At 35.5% G+C, this 19,505-nt stretch overlaps 1 pseudogene; it reads right to left on the bottom strand.

Moving 5' to 3' along the window:
* Positions 1-19,505, bottom strand: part of LOC712933 (alpha-actinin-1 pseudogene) — a 53,527-nt pseudogene that overhangs the window by 21,093 nt on the left and 12,929 nt on the right.

Below are 19,505 nucleotides of genomic sequence, written 5' to 3'. Positions count from 1 at the left end.
GGTAGTGAATTATATCCAGGAATAAAGAAATAAAAGTAAGCAATAGTATAAAATGTAAAATATTTTATCAGTTCACTATTAAAATTTGAAAAAAAATTTTGTGATTTTATTCTTTCATCTTATTGTAATCTGTTATATATTATTTTTATACAGTCAAAATAAACAAGATCCCTTTTAAGTTAAAAATCATGATTGCATGATTTCCAGGGTATGCAACTATAATTTCTTAGACAAAATAATTTTTATATTACCTTGAAATACTTTATTAACTGATTGATCAGTTTGTATATATAGTATACCAAAAGTAGTTAGAATTGAAATTACTATCTTTTTATATGGATTCAGAGTACTTTCTTGACATGAATCACAGAAAGTTCAGAAATGATTTTGGTCTTCAAAGTAGCTGCCTCGGTGGGATGAAAAAATAGAAATTATGAGAAAAGTTTAAGTTTTATTGTCTTCTTTTCATTACAAACCAGTTTGTGTATCTCTTTCCTTTTTTTTTTTTTTTTTTAAATTTTGAGTGAGGGTCTCATGCTGTTGCCCAGGCTGGAGTGCAGTACTATGATAACGGCTTACTGTAGCCTTAAACTCCTGGGTTGAAGCGATCCTCTCTCCTCAGCCTCCTGAGTAGTTGGGACTATGGTGTGTGTTATCACACCCAGCTGAGAAGTTTTGTTTTTGTTTCTGTTTTACATTTTTTTGCAGAGATGGGGTCTTACTATGTTCCCTAGGCTGATCTTAAACTCTGGGCCTCAAGTGATAATCCTACCATAGCCTCCCAAAGTATTGGGATTACAGGCATGAGCCACTGTACTTGACCAGCTTCCTTATTTATATTCCCATTGCCTCATTAGTTTAAACGTAATAAAGTTTAACTTTCTTTTTGATATAAAGGAATTCCTGTAGAACAAAGAGTAATATAGTGGTTTAAAAAAAAAAAAAAAAAAACTGGCCGGGCGCGGTGGCTCAAGCCTGTAATCCCAGCACTTTGGGAGGCCGAGGCGGGCGGATCACAAGGTCAGGAGATCGAGACCACAGTGAAACCCCGTCTCTACTAAAAATACAAAAAATTAGCCGGGCGCGGTGGCGGGCGCCTGTAGTCCCAGCTACTCAGGAGGCTGAGGCAGGAGAATGGCGTGAACCCAGGAGGCGGAGCTTGCAGTGAGCCGAGATCGCGCCACTGCACTCCAGCCTGGGCAACAGCGTGAGACTCCGTCTCAAAAAAGAAAAAAAAAAAAAAAAAAAAAAACTAATTTCCTTTAAAGTCCAAAACATTACAACACTATTCATTTGTTTTGTATCATAACATAGATTATTTTTATGGAAACTTAATTGTATGTGAAAAATAAATATAGTGGCTATCAGTAAGATTAGAGCTGTGCAGTTTTCAAATTTGGCTGCAAAATATGTTACCTATTTGAAAAACGTGTCGTTTCTGTAATGAGTTCATCTCAGTACAAGGTGTCAGGCGAGTAGCTCTAGAGTGTAAAGTTCTGTTTGTTCACCTAGTTTGCATTTTATTTTGGTCTTCAAAAGCAGACTGAAGTGATATATGCATGTTATGATTCCATGGTTTTGGTATCTCTAACACTTCTCCTTATGCCCGCTTCTCAAGAATAAAAAGATAACAGGAAAGAAAAAAGTCTTTTCATTATGGCACTGTTAGTACCACTACAAATACTGTGGAGAAAATGAAAAAAAATAATAAAATAAAAAATCTGGACTTCTCACACAAAGCCCTTATTTCCCAGACATTTACATTTTCTTCTGCTTCTCCTAGAGATAACAGATGGCAGGGTGGTGATTTGGGATGCTAATTAGGCTGCTGTGTTTTTCAGCTAACCTTAAGTAGACACAGTCCTTTGAGGGCTGATTACTACTATGCCATTTTAAAATGCTAGAAGATAACTATTAAACACCCTTTAGTAATGAACTTTTTATAAACAATAAAACTATGGTTAGCTCTAGTATAATAAAGAACTGTATAGCAGCAAGTCAGTAATTAAATGCACTGTGGCATTTTAAAAGAATAATTTCAAGTTTTAACTGAACTCAAGAATTAGTGGGCACACAACAAATGAAAACTGGTAGTATTTTTATGTGATTCATTGAATTCACTAAAATATGGTAATACAAAGGGAACACTATGGAAGTAAACAAATTATCCATGGGTAGAGTTAACAGATGGGAAAATTGAGTCTAACTCGATCACCTTGAATAAAATATTGAAAATTAGAGGAAAGTAAATAAACATTATCTTTGGAAGGTATGCTAGGAAAGAACTATGTTTAGATTCATGAACAGATAGTGATATTCTATACAAAGAAACATTTTTATCCAACTGGAGTGCACATATTTTTAATCTATTGCCAGAATTAGAAATGATACTGTTAAAATATGCCCCTGGCTAATAGCAAAATGGACTCCCTATGGATAACTGAGAGGCACAAAGTTAAAACAGAGGAAGGCAGCTATGCTCTGAGAGAGAGTTCACAGGCCACGGCTGGGTGAGGAAGCGTAGTCAAGTACTCCGTGCTCTCGGAAAGATGTACAAATGTAAAGGACCTTCCTTTCTAAAATCAGCCAAATCAGTTTCTATTGTGAGTGTTAAGATAAACTGCAGGAGGATTTTGGGATCATGGCAGACGAGAGGCAGGACTAGATTGCAGCTCTGGACAGAGCAACATGCAGAGGCTTGCACTGTGAATTTTAGCTCCAGATCGACTGCAAAAACAAACCAGCAATCTTGAGAGGACCAACAGACCCTCCGAAGGAAGCAGACTGCCCCTTCAGGACCCGGGAGACATCCCAAATTCTGTGAGCGCCCCAACCTCAGAAGTGGGAAAGGGAGAGCCTCCTCTCTTGAACGCACACCGCACTGGAGAAGTTGAAGGTCTGTTTGCAGGAGAACTTTCCGACTTTACGTGGAGCTGAATCAAGTTAGAGAGCCAAGCCGAGTGAAACACAGGGGTAGAGGAAGTAGCAGAAAGGCCCTGGGAGCTCACTGGGTCCCCAGGCAGCCCATTCCTGCCTGATACCACAGGGATCCATCAGGAGGGTGGCCAGGGAGCAGGGGGTAAAACTCCACAGGCAGAAGGAAATCTCTAGCTGAGCTTTGTAACAATCTGAAAAGGGTGAGAAGCCTCCTGGCCAGAACTCTGGGGAGGGTGCAAATCTGGCTTGTAGACTTCACAGGCAGGGGAAGAATTCAAGCCCTTTTCTTTCACAGCTGGGAAGCAGAAAGCCTCAGGCAAGTTTTCAAGCTTGTATCACCCACTGCCTGGAAACAGACTAGGGACCCTTGTGGGGGGCATAGTGGGAGTGAGACTGGCCCTTCAGTTTGCATGGGAACTGGGTGAGGCCGGTGACTGCTGGTTTCCCCCACTTCCCTGACAACTTGCATGACTCAGCAGAGGCAACCATAATCCTCCTGGGTACACAACTTCAGTGACCTGGGACTCTCACCCCCATCCCCTACAGTAGCCACAGCAAAACCTGCCCAAGGAGAGTCTGAGCTCAGACACACCTAGCCCCTCCCGCACCTGATGGTCCTTCCGTATCCATCCTGGTAGTGTAAGACAGAGGCCATATAATCTTGGGAATTCTAGGACGCTGACCCCGCCAGTCCCTTTCCACACTACTACAGCTGTTGCTTTCTGGAAAGTGCCACCTCCTGGCAGGAGGCTAACCAACAAAAAAATAGAGCATTAAACCACCAAAGCTAAGGACCCTCACAGAGTCCATTGCACCCTCCACCACCTCCATCGGAACAGGCACTGGTATCCATGGCTGAGAGACCCATAGATGATTCACATCACAGGACTCTGTGCATACAACCCCCAGTACCAGCCTGGAGCTGGGTAGACTCGCTGGGTGGCTAGCCCCAGAAGAGAGACAACAATCACTGCAGTTTGGCTCACAGGAAGCCACATCCACAGGAATAGGGGGAAAGTACTACATCAAGGGAACACCCTGTGGGACAAAAAAATCTGAACAGCAGCCTTCAGCCCTAGACCTTCCCTCTGACAGAGCCTACCCAAATGAGAAGGAACCGGAAAAACAATCTTAGTAATATGACAAAGCAAAGCTCATCAACACCTGCCAAAAATCACACTAGTTCACCAGCAATGGATCCAAACCAAGAGGAAATTCCTGATTTACCTGAAAAAGAATTAAGGAGGTTAGTTATTAAACTAATCAGGAAGGGACCAGCAAAAGGTAAAACCCAATGCAAGGAAATCCAAAAAATGATATAAGAAGTAAAGGGAGAAGTATTCAAGGAAATAGATAGTTTAAAGAAAAAACAATAAAAATTTCAGGAAACTTTGGACACACTTTTAGAAATGTGAAATGCTCTGGAAAGCTTCAGCAATAGACTTGAACAAGCAGAAGAATGAAATTCACAGCTTGAAGACAAGGTCTTTGAATTAACACAGTCCAACAAAGACAAAATAAAAAGAAGAAAATATGAACAAAGCTTTTAAGAAGTCTGGGATTATGTTAAATGATCAAACTTAAGCATAATCCATGTTCCTGTGGAAGAAGAGAATTCTAAAAGCTTGGAAAGCATATTGGGGGGAATAATCTAGGAAAATTTCCCTGGGCTTGCTAGAGACCTAGACATGCAAATACAAGAAGCACAAAGAACACCTGGGAAATTCATCACAAAAAGATCTTTACCTAGGCACATTGTCATCAGGTTATCCAAAGTTAAGACAAAGGAAAGAATCTTAAGAGCTGTGAGATAGAAGCACCAGGTAACCTATAAAGGAAAACCTATTTCTCAGCAGAATCCCTACAAACTAGAAAGGATTGGGGCCCTATGTTGAGCCTCCTCAAACAAAACAAGTATCAGCCAAGAATTTTGTATTCAGTGAAACTAAGTATCATATGTGAAGGAAAGATACAGTCATTTTCAGAAAACAAATGCTGAGAGAATTCACCATTACCAAGCCATCAGTATAAGAACTGTTAAAGGGAGCTCTAAATCATGAAACAAATCCTGGAAACACATCAAAACAGAACCTCTTTAAAGCATAAATCACACAGGCCCCATAAAACGAAAATACAAGTTAAAAAGCAAAAACAGAAAACAAACTAAAGTACTCAGGCAACAAAGAGCATAATGAATGCAATGGTATGCCACATTTCAGTGCTAACATTGCATGTAAATGGACTATATGCTCCACTTAAAAGATAAAGGACTGCAGAATGGATATGAACTCACCAACCAACTATCTGCTGCCTTCAGGAGACTCACCTAACACATAAAGACTCATATAAACTTAAGGTAATGAGGTGGAAAAAGGCATTTCATGCAAATGGACACCAAAAGCGAGAAGGGGTAGCTATTCTTATATCAGATGAAACAAATTTGAAAACAACAGCAGTTAGAAGACACAAAGAGGGGCATTATATAATGGTAAAAAGCCTTGTCCAACAGGAAAATATCACAATCCTAAACAAATATGCACCTAACATTGGAGATCCCAAATTTATAAAACAATTATTAATAGGCCTAAGAAATGAGACAGACAGCAACATAATAATAGAGGGAGACTTCAGTACTCTATTGACAGCACTAGAAAGGTCATCAAGGCAGAAAGTCAACAAAGAAACAATGGATTTAAACTATACCTTGGAATAAATAGACTTAACAGATATATACAGAACATTTCATCCAACACCCGCAGAATACACATTCTATTCAATGGTGCATGAAATTTTCTCCAAGATAGACCATATGATAGGCCATAAAGCAAGCCTCAATTAATTTAAGAAAATTGAAGTTATATCCAGCACTCTCTCAGACCACAGTGGAATAAAACTGGAAATCAATTCAAAAAGGAACCTTCAAAACCACTCACATATATGTAAATTAAATAACCTGCTCCTGAATGAGTATTGGGTCAAAAACAAAATCCAAATGGAAATTTAAAAAATTCTTCAAACTGAATGACAATAATGACACAACCTATCAAAACCTCTGTGATACAGCTAAGGCAATGCTAAGGGGAGATTTCATAGCCCTAAATACGTACATCAAAAAATCTGAAAGAGTACAAACAGGCAATCTAAGGTCACACCTCAAGGAACTAGAGAAACAAGAAAAAACCAAACCCAAACCCTGCAAGGCAAAAGGAACAGTCATCAGAGTACACAGACAACTCACACAGTGGGAGAAAATCTTCACAAGCTACACATCGGGCAAATGACTAATATCCAGAATCTACAACGAACCCAAACAAATCAGTAAGAAAAAAACAATCCCATCCTAGTGGGCTAAGGACATGAATGGACAATTTCCAAAGAAGATATGAAAATGACAAACAAACATATGAAAGGAGGCTCAGCATCACTAATGGTGGGTGAAGTGCAAATCAAAACCACAATGCGGTAGCACCTTACTCCTGCAAGAATGGCCATAATCGAAACATCAAAAACAGTAGATGTTGGTGTGGATGCACTGATCAGAGAACACTTCTACACTGCTGGTGTGAGTGTAGACTGGTACAGCCGCTATGGAAAATAGTGTAGAGATTCCTTAGAGAACTAAAAGTAGAACTGCCATTTCATCCAGTGATCCTGTTGCTGGGTATCTACCCAGAGGAAATGAAGTCGTTATTTGAAAAAAATACTTGCACACGCATGCTTATGGCAGCACAACTCACAATTGCAAAATCACAGAAGCAACCCAAATGCCCATCAGTCAACAAGTGGATAAAGAAACTTTTATATATATATATATATAAAATATACACACACACACACACACATATATATGTGTATATATATGTGATGGAATACTGCTCAGCCATAAAAAGGAATGAATTAACAGCATTTGCAGTGACCTGGATGAGATTGGAGACTATTATTCTAAATGCAGTAATTTAGGAATGGAAAATCAAGCATTGTATGTTCTCACTGATATGTGGAAGCTAAGCTATGAGGACACAAAGACATAAGAATGATAATGATGGAGTTTAGGGACTTGGGGGCAAGAGTTGTTGGGGCAAGGGATAAAATACTACAAACATGGTGCAGTGTATATGGCTCAGGTGATGGGTGCACCAAAATCTCATAAATCACCACTAAGGAACTTATTCATGTAACCAAATACCACATATACCCCAATAACTTATAGAAAAATAAAAATTTTAAAAAATGTAAAGGTGAATGGTAGTAGTGAGTATTACTTCCAATTATGGAGAATTCTGTGGTGGATAAAGAATAGTTAACTGACTAAAAAAGTCAAAGAAATGTAGAAAAAAAATGTTCTCCATTACTCAAGAAGACATTTCACTGCATGCTTCTGTAGATACAGTAATCATACTTAATTTTGATGGTTATTTGATGCATGTTAACTGATAATACTCATTTGGTTGAAGAACATGGAAGACTTGAAGCCCTAGGAGACCACCTTCTAAAGAGTCTTATTTTTTGGTATGGATGATTCATTAAATGTATTTTTTGAATCTCCTAATGTATTATTATAAATTTTGTCTTTCTAAATAAGGTAATCTCATATTCAAATTCTAAAGTTTAATATACTTAAACATAAATCCTGATCATTCTTAATGTGTTTTTATTACTAGCTCTATAAAGAAGACAGACAGTATAACATTTCTTTCTGACTATATGATTTTCTGTGTTGTGAAAAATAGCAAATTTATTTAAGTAATTATTTCATAAATTATTGGTCATATCAAGAAATAGGTGTCTGTTGTTTACTTGAGATAATTCTGTAATTTAGTATTTCTCACATTTAATTAGTTGCATAATTAATTGTAACTTGGGGGGCAAAACATGACAGATAACATGTGAATTGTTTTCTGTTTGACTTCACTAAAACTCATTTTATTCTCCTGTGCCAAATACATGCTGAGATCTCAAGTAATATTTGAGAATGATTTGTTGTTGTTATTTCCCTGAAGTTAGGTTTCACTTGCTTGCTTTTGTAAAAACAAATTTTGCTAGTATTTTGGCAGAGCTATATGCTTTCTTTGACAATAAGCTACTGATTTTCTTATTTCAAAAACCAACGCCTTTATTTCTAATTTTATGCTCTAATACTTTATAAAGTAGTTCTTTTTCTCCAATGTAAATTTAATTTGGTTATTCCATTTTTCTATCTTGATTGTCTATTGAAAATATTTCAACTGACTACATCAACTTTTTAATTCTTTCAATAAGCAGAGGACTATTATACTTTATTTTAGCTTTTAATTCTAATGATCAATCCTTTGTAGCAAATCAAGTGATCAAATAAGATAAAACCACTAAGATTTCACTGAATCTCCGTATAGCAACAATACTGTTGCATACGTTTTCTTTCTCTTCTCATTTTTTACCGACCCCAGAATTTAAGTTAGCAGATTGAGATTCAGTACTCTGCCCATGTTGAAAGAAGCTCTAAGAAGCTCTAAGAAGCAACAATATGGAAGCCTTGCTGATTTTTTCTGTAAATCTGTTACTGAAAAAAGAGATTATTACATTATAGGACATCTTTGGATAAGCTGATCTTTATGATTGTAGCCCAAGAAATACTTGAATTGAGCAACTGGCTTGTTTAATACTGGCTATTTGACCCTCTTTCCATTAGCTACCAGCAAATTTAGATGTGTAGTCCATCTCAACCAAACCTTTAGGAGCTTAACATGTATTATTTGTGTACTAATCTCATCCAGGCTTCATCTCAAATTCCCTACTTTGAATCTTGCTTCTTCATTCAGTTATTTTGTTGTCGTTGTTATAACTGTGGTAACATAAAATTTACGATCTTACTCAGTTTCAAGTGTGCAGTTCAATAGTGTTAAGTGCATTTACGTTGTGCATCCAATCTCCAGAACTCCTCCAGTCTCGGCAAAACTAAAAGTCTATGTCCACTAAACAACAAATCCCCATTCCCCTTTCCTCCTGTCCCCTGGCAATCACCATTCTGCTTCCTGTCTCTGTAAATTTAACTATTCCAGGTACCTCCTAAAAATGGAAACATACAGTATTTCTCTTTTTGTGTCTGACTTATTTCACTAATATAATGTCTGAAGTGCATCCATGTTGTAGCATGTGGCATAATGTCCTTGCTTTTCGGGACCGGATAGTATTTCATTGCATGTTAGATACGATGTTTTGTTAATCCATTCAACCATCAATGCAAACTTGCGTCGCTTCCTCCTTTTGATTATTGTAAATATTGCTGCTTTGAACACGGGAGTACAAATATTTCTTTGAGACTCTTATTTTAATTATTTTAGGTATATACCCAAAGGTGGAATAGCTGGATCATGTAGTAGTTCTATTTTTAACTTTTTGAAGAACTTGCATACTTTGTTCCATAGTGGGTGCATCATTTTGCAGTCCCACAAACAGTACACAAGCATTCTAATTTCTCCACATCCTTGTCAACACTCGTTATTTCTGATTTTTTATAGTAGCTATTCTAATGGGTGTGAGATAGTGTCTCATTGTGGTTTTGGTTTGAATTTCCCTGATTATTGGTGATGTTGGGCCTCTTTTCTTGTGTTTATTGGCCATTGGTATATCATCTTTGGAAAAATGTCAATTAAAGTTCTTTGTCCATTAAAAAAATAAATAAACTGCAGCCAGAACGTCTCCCCCTGCCACCAGCAATTAGTTAGTATAAAATAATCTCAAGTCTGCCATAAAATTTATTTTTCTGTCCAGGAGCAAGAGCATAGTGAAACAGTTAAAAGCAAATGTCCTGTAGTAGAACTCCCTTGTCCAAATCGTGTTCCTACCATTTATTATCCTTCTGAAATTGGGCAAGTTTTTAAACCCTCTTTAAATTGAGTTTCCTCAAGGTACCTAATAGGGCTTCTGTGAAAACTGAGAGAATTCACATTAAATATTTAGCACACAGCCTAGAACATGATAAATGATGCTTGATATCATTTTTTGCAAATGATGCTAGATATCATTATTGTCATCATTGCCTTTGTCAGGATTTGAGAGACATAAAATTATGTGTAAATATAATACTAAATATAGATTAATAATACTAAATACAGATTAGGAAAATGTTTCTAGGAATTTTTTAAAATTATGCCTATAACTGATGTAATTTCAAATTTTATAAATAGCGTTCAATGAGAATTCAAAAGAATTAGAGAAATTAAACATACATCAACCATATTTGGGTTAGTAACCATATTTTTCTGTTCCAAGTGTATTATAAAAATAGGGCATTTTCAGTAGAGTTGCATTGGACATATTGAGCTGCATTTCCAATATACAGAAAATTTAAATGGTAAGAATGTGTTTTAATTCATAACACTCATCTATGTGAAGATGTTTCTACCCCTGAGATTTATAAGTCTCCCTACCTATAAAACATAGTTTGAATGCTATCCACCAATGTTCAAGCCTATGGAATTGAATAAGTCAAAAATACATTTTTATGGCTTTGAAATAAATTTATTAAAATCAGAAAATTGGAAACTCACGTGTGCATTGGCACCAGTCCTTTGTCTACAGATAGTCTTTCAATGGCTTTGTTTTCCTCTCTCATTCCTTCCTCCTATGACATTCTGCATTGAGGTTATGGAAGAGAAACAAAGGTGAAAAGACTTTTGTCAGTATTTTAGGGAAGCTGAAACCCCCTATTTAGTGCCAAGATAAACAAGACAGGGGAGCTAGATTGCAACATTCTCTCACTTGCAATAGCTGATAGTCTACAGTATTGGCTTCAACTATCTCACTTTTTATTTACAAATGTATCAATGTGTTTCTTTTTACAATTAAATTAGTTTACATAAACACAGAAATTCATGATTTTAAGTAAAATTATATGTTATTTCATTTTCCAGAAAATTATTATCTCTGTTCCAAGATGTGATTCATTTGAGAAAGGCTAGTCCCATTTTACAGATTTGATTTCTCTCATAAGTACATATTATCCTCACTTTTAAGATAATTAAATTTCAGAGGAGCTAAATGACCATATAAGAAACCACAGTGAATTAGGGGCGGAGCCATAGTTATAATGCAAATAGTTTTAATTCCACTGTAATGTACTTTCCATTGCATATTGTTGCCTGTGTGTGTGTTTGCGTGTGTGTCTGTGTGGGTGTGTGTGTGTGTATGTGAATGTGGATGTGCTTCTAAGGAATTGTACTGCAAGTCCCCTTAGCTGGCATTGATTTGTCATACTATTGTTATATGTTATTATTGTTATACTTTAGAGTGTAAGAAAAGTGCTCATCTCCCTTTTTTTATATAACATTAGTGATTACTCTCTATGCTCTATCCACTTTTCTTGATATTTTTCAGCTATTTTGAAACTTCAGCCAAAACAAAATTCATAAGAAATTTACTAGTTTGTTTCTCTAACAAAAAGATAAAGTTTTTAAAATAAGCTCTCACTGATGTTTTATCCAGTCCAGGATTCTGAATTTGGCAATAACACTAAGAAGCAATCAACTGAAAAGTATGTCATTTTTCTAGGAAGTTAATTTCCAAAGCTCTTTAACTTTGATTTTTATATTACCTTAGCTGAATATGAACGTATAGTTTCTCTGTTGCTTTGTTCTTATATTTGTAATAAAAATATATAAAATGTCTATAAAGTAATGATTGCTTGCTTTGTTTGGCTTCTGGTTAAATAACCATCTTTTGAATACTGCCCATCATTTAGGGCCTACGTTTTGATGCATGTGGCAGTTAGTAAGACTCAATTCCTAACTTTTAGGCACCTAAATCTTGTGCAAGTGATAGGAAACATTGAAATATTCTTGTAATGCAATAACTTAGGAAAATTAATGGAGAGTGCAGTGAAATTGGCAGCAGGAATACCAATTAGGAGACTGCTGCACCCGTCCAGATAAGATAGCAGGACTGAGAGTATTGTAGTGGCAGTGTGATGGAAAAAGAAAGATTATATTAAGGTTCACTTTAGACAAATTTTAATTGCTCTCATTTGTTTTCAGTTAACCTGTTTGTTTTTGTTTCTTCCCTTTTGTTCTGCCCCTATATAATCAAACAATAACTTCTAGACATGAAGGAAAAATACATTGGTTAGTTTCTGTTTAGTTTTGTATTTTATTCTTATTTTTTAGTTTTGACAATTCCAGACATATTAAAGTGCAATAATAAAACAAAGAAATAAGTTTCCCAAATACTTCTATTTTATCACATTTGCATTAACCTTTTCAAACATACGAATACACACATAAACACACAAATGCACACACACATATATGTGTGTGCATACATATATATATATATATATATATATATATATTTTTTTTTTTTTTTTCCTAAACTCTTTGAGAGTAAGTTGTAGACATGGTGTCCCTTTAGCCCTGAATACTTCTGTGTGCATTCCCTTAAAACTAAGACTTTATCCTATAAAACTACTGTGCAATTATCAAAAACCCTGAGTTGTTTCAATGTCCCCAATTTACTCTTTATCCACTCCACTGTTATACTCAGGATAACCTCTGTTTTTCATCATGTTTTACTCACTTATCTATCTGTTTCAAAAATTTGGATTTTCATGTGCAATCCTTTAGCTAATTTCTAGTGATTGCTGGCTCTAAATGAAAACATAGCCACACCTAATACATTCCACAGAAAAATCTACCCTGTCAAGCAGAGGCCTCGAGTTCTCCATCCAAGATTGTGAAATGGAGCCAGTCATCATCTAGCAAGAAATGAGGCTTCTGTCTCCATGGAGCTAGTTAGCCTCAGTAAGAAAATCACTTCCCATAGCAATGCCCATGAAGTTGAACTGTGCAAAAGCCTACTATGCATTGAGTTTAGAAAAGAGAAATAAGAAAGATAATGTAGTCAATGCAAGTCCAAGTTCTACCATGGGAAAAAGTTTCTGGAGGAAGAGACTATGGTAAATGCTCTTTCTGTTTCAGAAATTTGTCAGAATAAAGCCAAAAAATACTGCCAATGAAAGCTGTAATTCTCTTTTAAAGAAATTTTGTTAAAAATTCACATGTAGGCCGGGCGCGGTGGCTCAAGCCTGTAATCCCAGCACTTTGGGAGGCCGAGACGGGCGGATCACGAGGTCGGGAGATTGAGACCATCCTGGCTAACACGGTGAAACCCCGTCTCTACTAAAAAAATACAAAAAACTAGCCGGGCGAGGTGGTGGGCGCCTGTAGTCCCAGCTACTCGGGAGGCTGAGGCAGGAGAATGGCGTGAACCCGGGAGGCGGAGCTTGCAGTGACCTGAGATCTGGCCACTGCACTCCAGCCTGGGCGACAGAGCGAGACTCCGTCTCAAAAAAAAAAAAAAATAAATAAAAAATAAAAAAAAATAAAAAAAAAATTCACATGTAAAATATAATTACATATTTACACAGCACATAGCTACATAAATAATTGTACTTTAAGCATATACTTTGTAAGTATATTCTTCAAGAGTAAAATGCATCTTTTTCTACTTAAACATGATGCAACTATTCATGTTTATACAGGATATATTTTAAACACCACATAAGTTGAATAACTATATTTTAAGCATGTACTTGACATAAATGTTTTCCACTGGCAACTATATATTTCCTGTGCATTTAATGAATTACATTAAATGAAGTACATAAAATTATGCCTGAGTTTTTGTTTTGTTTGTTTTTAAGGCACAGAAAGAGCACTAAGGAAATAATTATAATCAGAAATCAGTTCATGTACAATGTCTATTGTGCTTATCATCTCAACCTCTTAACCTCATTTTAATATCTGACTTGGAATATCTCAGAAACTGGCCTTCTCACTTCTGATTTATATGCAACTAACTGATGCATATACTGGATTCGCATCCAGTAAAATGAAGGTGTCCGGTGTGATGCTTCTTCAACTGTTCTTAATTTTTGAGTTCTAAAAACTTTAATTCATCAATTTTTATCCATCTATTTTATTAGGTAGAGAAATAAGATATTTTGTATATTTAACTTTGAAAATACTCAGATACATGGTGTTGAAACTATTTAGTATCTTGACTGTGATGATGAATACACAGGTGACAAAATTGTATAGAACCTAATAAATGCATACAAAGATACACACACAAATAAGTTACACTGAAAACTGACTAAATCTGAATGAGATAAGAATATTATATGAATGTCAGTATCTTGGTAGAGATATTACACCACACTATTATAAAATATTACCATTTGGGGAAATAGTAAATTATGCAAGGTATATTTCTATATTTTTTTCTTATAACTGTATGTGAATCTATAATTATCCCAATAAAAATTTCAATGAAAGAAAAATTTTCATGTAACTTTTAAACAATCTTATCCCTCTTAACTAAGTAAAAATATAACATGCATATTCATTCTGCATTATTTTGAAGTTTTTCTAAAGGAATTTTGTTAAACTTGTTTGTGGTGAGACTCTAAGCAAATGAATATCAAAAAATAATTATATTTAATATCTGATTATTTAAAATGAAGGATGACTGTTATTTATTACGTTCTGAAAAAGACCAAAAATGTTCATTTGCCTTTACCAGTAAGGAACTCATTATGTGGCGAATTGGGCTACTTTTTGTGGGGAGAAATCTTAATAATAAAAAACTAAACAATAAGAAAATCAACCACCTGATTAAAAATGGGTCAAAGACCTTAACAGTCACCTCGCCAAAGAAGACACACAGATGTCAAATAAGCATATAAAAAGATGTTTCACAACACATATCATTAGAGAAGTAAAAAGCAAAATGAGATAGAACTATATACACATTAGAATGAATAAAATTTGGAACCCTGACACTGACAAATGCTGATGAGGACATGGAGCAACAGGAATTCTTATTTGTTATAGTGGGAATCAAAAATGGTACTGCCACTTTGGAAGACAGTTTGGTTATTTCTTATAAAACTAAACGTATTCTTACCGTATGATCCAGCATCACAGCACCTTGATATTCATCCAGAGGCTGAAAACTTATGACCACCAAAATCTTCACATAAATGCTTATAGAACCTTTACTTAAAATTGACCAAAACTGTGTACAATCAAGATGTTCTTCAGTAGGTAAATGAATAAATAAACTGTAGTATATCCAAACAATGGAATGTGATTTAGTGCAAACAACAAACAGCAACAACAAAAAGAGCTATCAAGCTACAAAATAATAAGGAAAAATTTTAAATGCTTACTACTAAGTGAGAAAAGCCAATCTAAAAGTATTATATACTGTATAATTCCATCCAGATGACACTCTGGAAAAGGCAAAACTAGGGAGACAGTAAAAGGTCATTATTTGCCAGGGGTTGGTGTACTTGGAGGCATGAAAAGGGAAGAGGTAGACCACAGGATTTTTAAGGCAGTGGTAAATGCTCTGCATCATACTATAATAATAGATACTTGTCATTGTATGTTTGTCCAAACCCATAGTCTGTACAACATCAGGCATAAACCCTAAGGTAAAATATAGTCTTTGGGTGATTATTATGCAACAGTGAGGCTCATCAACTGTACCAAGGGGGATTCTGATAATAATGGAGGCTATGCATGTTTGAGAAAAGGGGATATGGAAAATCTCTGTACCTTCCTCCAATTTTTCTGTGAACTTAATATTGTTCTAAGAAAACAAAGCCTTAATAATAATTAAAAGTAGATATTGTCTTTAAACTGTTTTCGTCTCGTCTTCATTGCTATATTTTATTTTGTTTACCTCCTGACTTCCATGCCTCTTCTCTAATCCATTCTCTATGGCACAGCTAGAGCAGTACTTTTTGCCCTTCATGCCAAATTCATCAGCACATTATCGTGAGAGGCAAACTTACCATGAAGCTAAAAATGTTTAAGTGTCCCACACCTGCACAAACCCCTCCCAAGGCTTTGTGCTTATTTTTGCATTTATGATTTTCTGTTCATTTCTTTAAAAGAGATAGGATTAAACTTCAGGGTCCATGAAGCTGATTGATATCTAGTGCTGCCTGGCATTTTAATTTTCAGATTCTTTGTCCTACCTTTTTATTTCTGTCAAGTGCTGGTGGAACAATTCCAGTTTCTTATCTTTTCATCTGTATTACTTTGATAGTGAAATGATCTTGCTTTCCTATGTCAAATAGGCAAAATCTCCCTCAAATATCTAGTTCTATGTCTATAGTCTTGTTTGTTCTTAAAATGATTTCCTATTCCCCTTCTTTAAAATTGGAGAAGCCCCTTTCTTTGTCTTTCTAAAGGTAATAACCTGGATTTTTCAACTTCCTTTTTTCCCTCAATCAACTCACTCTTTTCTCATCTACATGTTCAAAATTTTAATTTATTAATGTAAATATATTGGCTTATTTGTGTTTTTCTCTTCTCAAATACTACAGAAGCCAAACACAATCACAATAGACAAACAAAAGTTCCTTGGAATTCCCATTCTTATCCAGCTACTGCCCATCCTGTGATGGAGATTTCCAAACTAAGCATCTCAAAGGTGATGAACAATTTATGTTTCTGAGTTCTCACCTCCTTGATTTAGCTTCTGAAACTTACTCCTAAGATCATGCTGAAATTTGATTTCCAGTGTGGTAGTGTTGGGAGGCAGAGCAAAGCAGCATGAGGTCTGTACCAGATGTAACTGCTCAATCTGAAACCTTCCAGCCACCACAATTGTAAGCCAACTCAACATTTTTTCTTTATAAATTACCCAGCCTCAGGTATTCTGGAATAGGAACACTAAACAGACTAAGACCTGTGGCTTGACTACTTCCTCCTTTAAACACTCTCCTCATGGTTTCTGTGACTCTGCAAAATCCTGTGTGTGTGTGTGTGTGTGTGTGTGTGTGTGTGTGTTTAACTACTGAACCGAGCATTCCTTTGGGTTCCTGTTCCCCTGTTCAGCCCTGAAATGTTCCTGTACTAGGCTTATTCTATTAAAGTTATTTAATAAACTCATTCATCCTCGTATCAAATAGCATTCCTATGCTTACTCATTTATTCAGTCATTGCATGTTGAACACTCACTTTATGAGTGGCACTGTGCTTAATACTGGGGATAATATTTGAGCAAAAGTGATATGCTCTTTAACCTTTAATCAAATAATCATACAAGTAAACTGCTAACTACAAGAGATGAACATGATCATCTAGGAAAAAATACGCTATACTCAGTGAATGTACAAAAATTGGAACTGATATGGGAAGGGTTTTCCTGAAGGCATTGTATTTTAGCTAAGTTATACAAGTAGAAATTCAGTGAACTTATTAAACTGTTAAACGTACCACAGGTTGTGGCAGCAGCAAAATAAAGACTCTGAGGCCTTATATAAGACTTCAATAATTTGACTATCATAAATTGCAAATTCTTTTGTACTAGTACCTCAATTTACTTTTGCCTGATAACCTCTCCTCCACTGGAATGTGTTAGGTGTATAGTTAATCAAGATTCCCTGCTTTTCCCTTGCCAAGGAATGTGTATGTAATCTAAATTAAGTCAGTCACATATTTTCTTACTGAAATGTAATTTTTCAACAGAATAAAAGAATTGGAAACAAAATTGGAGTTCATTCATTGCTGTATGGCTACTGATATTAAACTGTTTAAGCCTGATCTCTGGATCCCAGATAAATCTTTTTTTTTTTTTTTCTGTGCCTGTTTATCTAGCCTTATCGTCAGTTATGTGGATATTCTCATATAATTCCTTATAATTTTCCTTTCTGCTAAAGTTAACCCAATTCAGTTTCAATTCCTCACCAGATTGAAAATTGATAGATATCTCTTTCTATGACCTAATTTAATCTTGTTTTATTCCTCCCTTCTTTTCTTTCATCTCCACTGACCAACTTTTCATTCAAAAGTTTTAATTTAATTTTGCATTTATTCCTATGACCAGGAATCTTGCATATTAGCATGGGGTTTTTGAATGAAAAATTGGTCATTATGGAAGAAAGGAAAGAAAGGAGGAATAAAACAAGATAAAATTAGGGCCTAGAAAGAGATATCTATCAATTTTCAATTTAGTTTAAGGATTAGGCCTCCATCCTAAAATCACAGGGGAGACATTATTACAAAATGTTCAAAGAGAGGAGTTATATGATCAGATTTATATTTTTAAAACACAGCTCTGGATTTAGTTAGGAAAATACAATGCAAGCGGAAAGCATATATATGGGACCATTTAGGAAGCAATTGCACTAGAAAAGAGAAAGTTGAAATAGAGAAAGCAGATGGATGTTAGAAAAATTGAGGAAGCAAAACTGACAGTTTTGTCACTTATGGCAGCAGGAGGAAGATAGCTTCTTCAGGATGGCCCTTGAGTTTCTTGAAAGTCCTTAATGTCAGAGATGGCTTGGAGAAAACTGTTACTGAAATTTCTGGCTTGTAGAATTGGATGTTTGGAAATGCTACTTCATGATGAACTAAGGGATAATGAATGACAGTTAGACTTAGGTAAGGGCATATTTTGAGTTAGGTAAGGGGATATTTCAGAACTCATTATATTATTAATAATTTTGTGACATCAAAGAAGAGTTAACCAATAGGCATTGGCTATTTGTGTCTGAGGCCTGGGAAACAGTTTTGAGGGTTATCTCCAGCACTGACTATTGTGAGCTCCAGACCCACACAGCCAACTTCCTACTCAGCATGTCTACTTGTAGGCCTCCGAGGCACCTCAGACATCATACGTATAAAAGCCAAACTTTGCACCACCCTCAAAAAACATACCTGTTCCTCTTCCTTTATTGTTCATCTCAATGAAATTTATTACTATTCACCTGGTTGCCATAGTCATTAACCTATGGATCATCATTTTTTTTTCTTATGTTACCTATTTCAAAAACAATCTACAAGCTCATTTTACATACTCTCAAATTAATTTTGATTCATTTATATCCTCATGTCATGCCATAATCTTTTGTATTTATTTTATAATTGTGAATATCAAACTTTGCATTTTCTCTAGAAGCTGAATGTCTTCCAAAGAGTGATATGTGTGCTCCTTTAACATCAGTCATTATTCTCTCTGGTTTTACTATTGTTATTAGCTTGCTATATTTAAATTTAATGAAGCATTTATTCTCAATCAAGAAGACCATTGAGATGATACAATTCTGTAAGTCCGTAGTGTGAAATCAGAGTTATAAACTTTATTTGGTGTGAGATGAGAAATGACTGAATATGCTTTTTATTTATTAAAAAGGTTTTATTCTTCCTCTATGATATTTGTAAGTGAAGTAAATAGTACAAAGGTATTAGATATTTTCCTAATCTTTAGATTTCAGTGATAAAGTGTTAAAGAGAAAATTCCCTGGGCAAGGACAACCTGCCCCCTTTTAGGTATTCACTTCTGAGATCCCATGGTAAAGTCAATCTTTATCTTCCTACAGATGTAGTTTTTAAAGCATAAGGTAAAGGAAACACTGAGACATATTAGCATATGTTGCTTACTGAAGTCTAGGTTTTAAAACAATTATTTTTGAATGTCAACATAGAAAATTCAGACATTTTATACCCACATTAATTAGTCTACACATTCATAATACATAAAAAACCAAGATGATATTTCTTCCATGTTTCAGGATT

This window comes from Macaca mulatta, chromosome 11 (genome assembly GCF_049350105.2).
Source record: "Macaca mulatta isolate MMU2019108-1 chromosome 11, T2T-MMU8v2.0, whole genome shotgun sequence".
Taxonomy (NCBI): domain Eukaryota; kingdom Metazoa; phylum Chordata; class Mammalia; order Primates; family Cercopithecidae; genus Macaca; species Macaca mulatta.
This window is presented reverse-complemented; position numbering and strand designations above follow the sequence as displayed.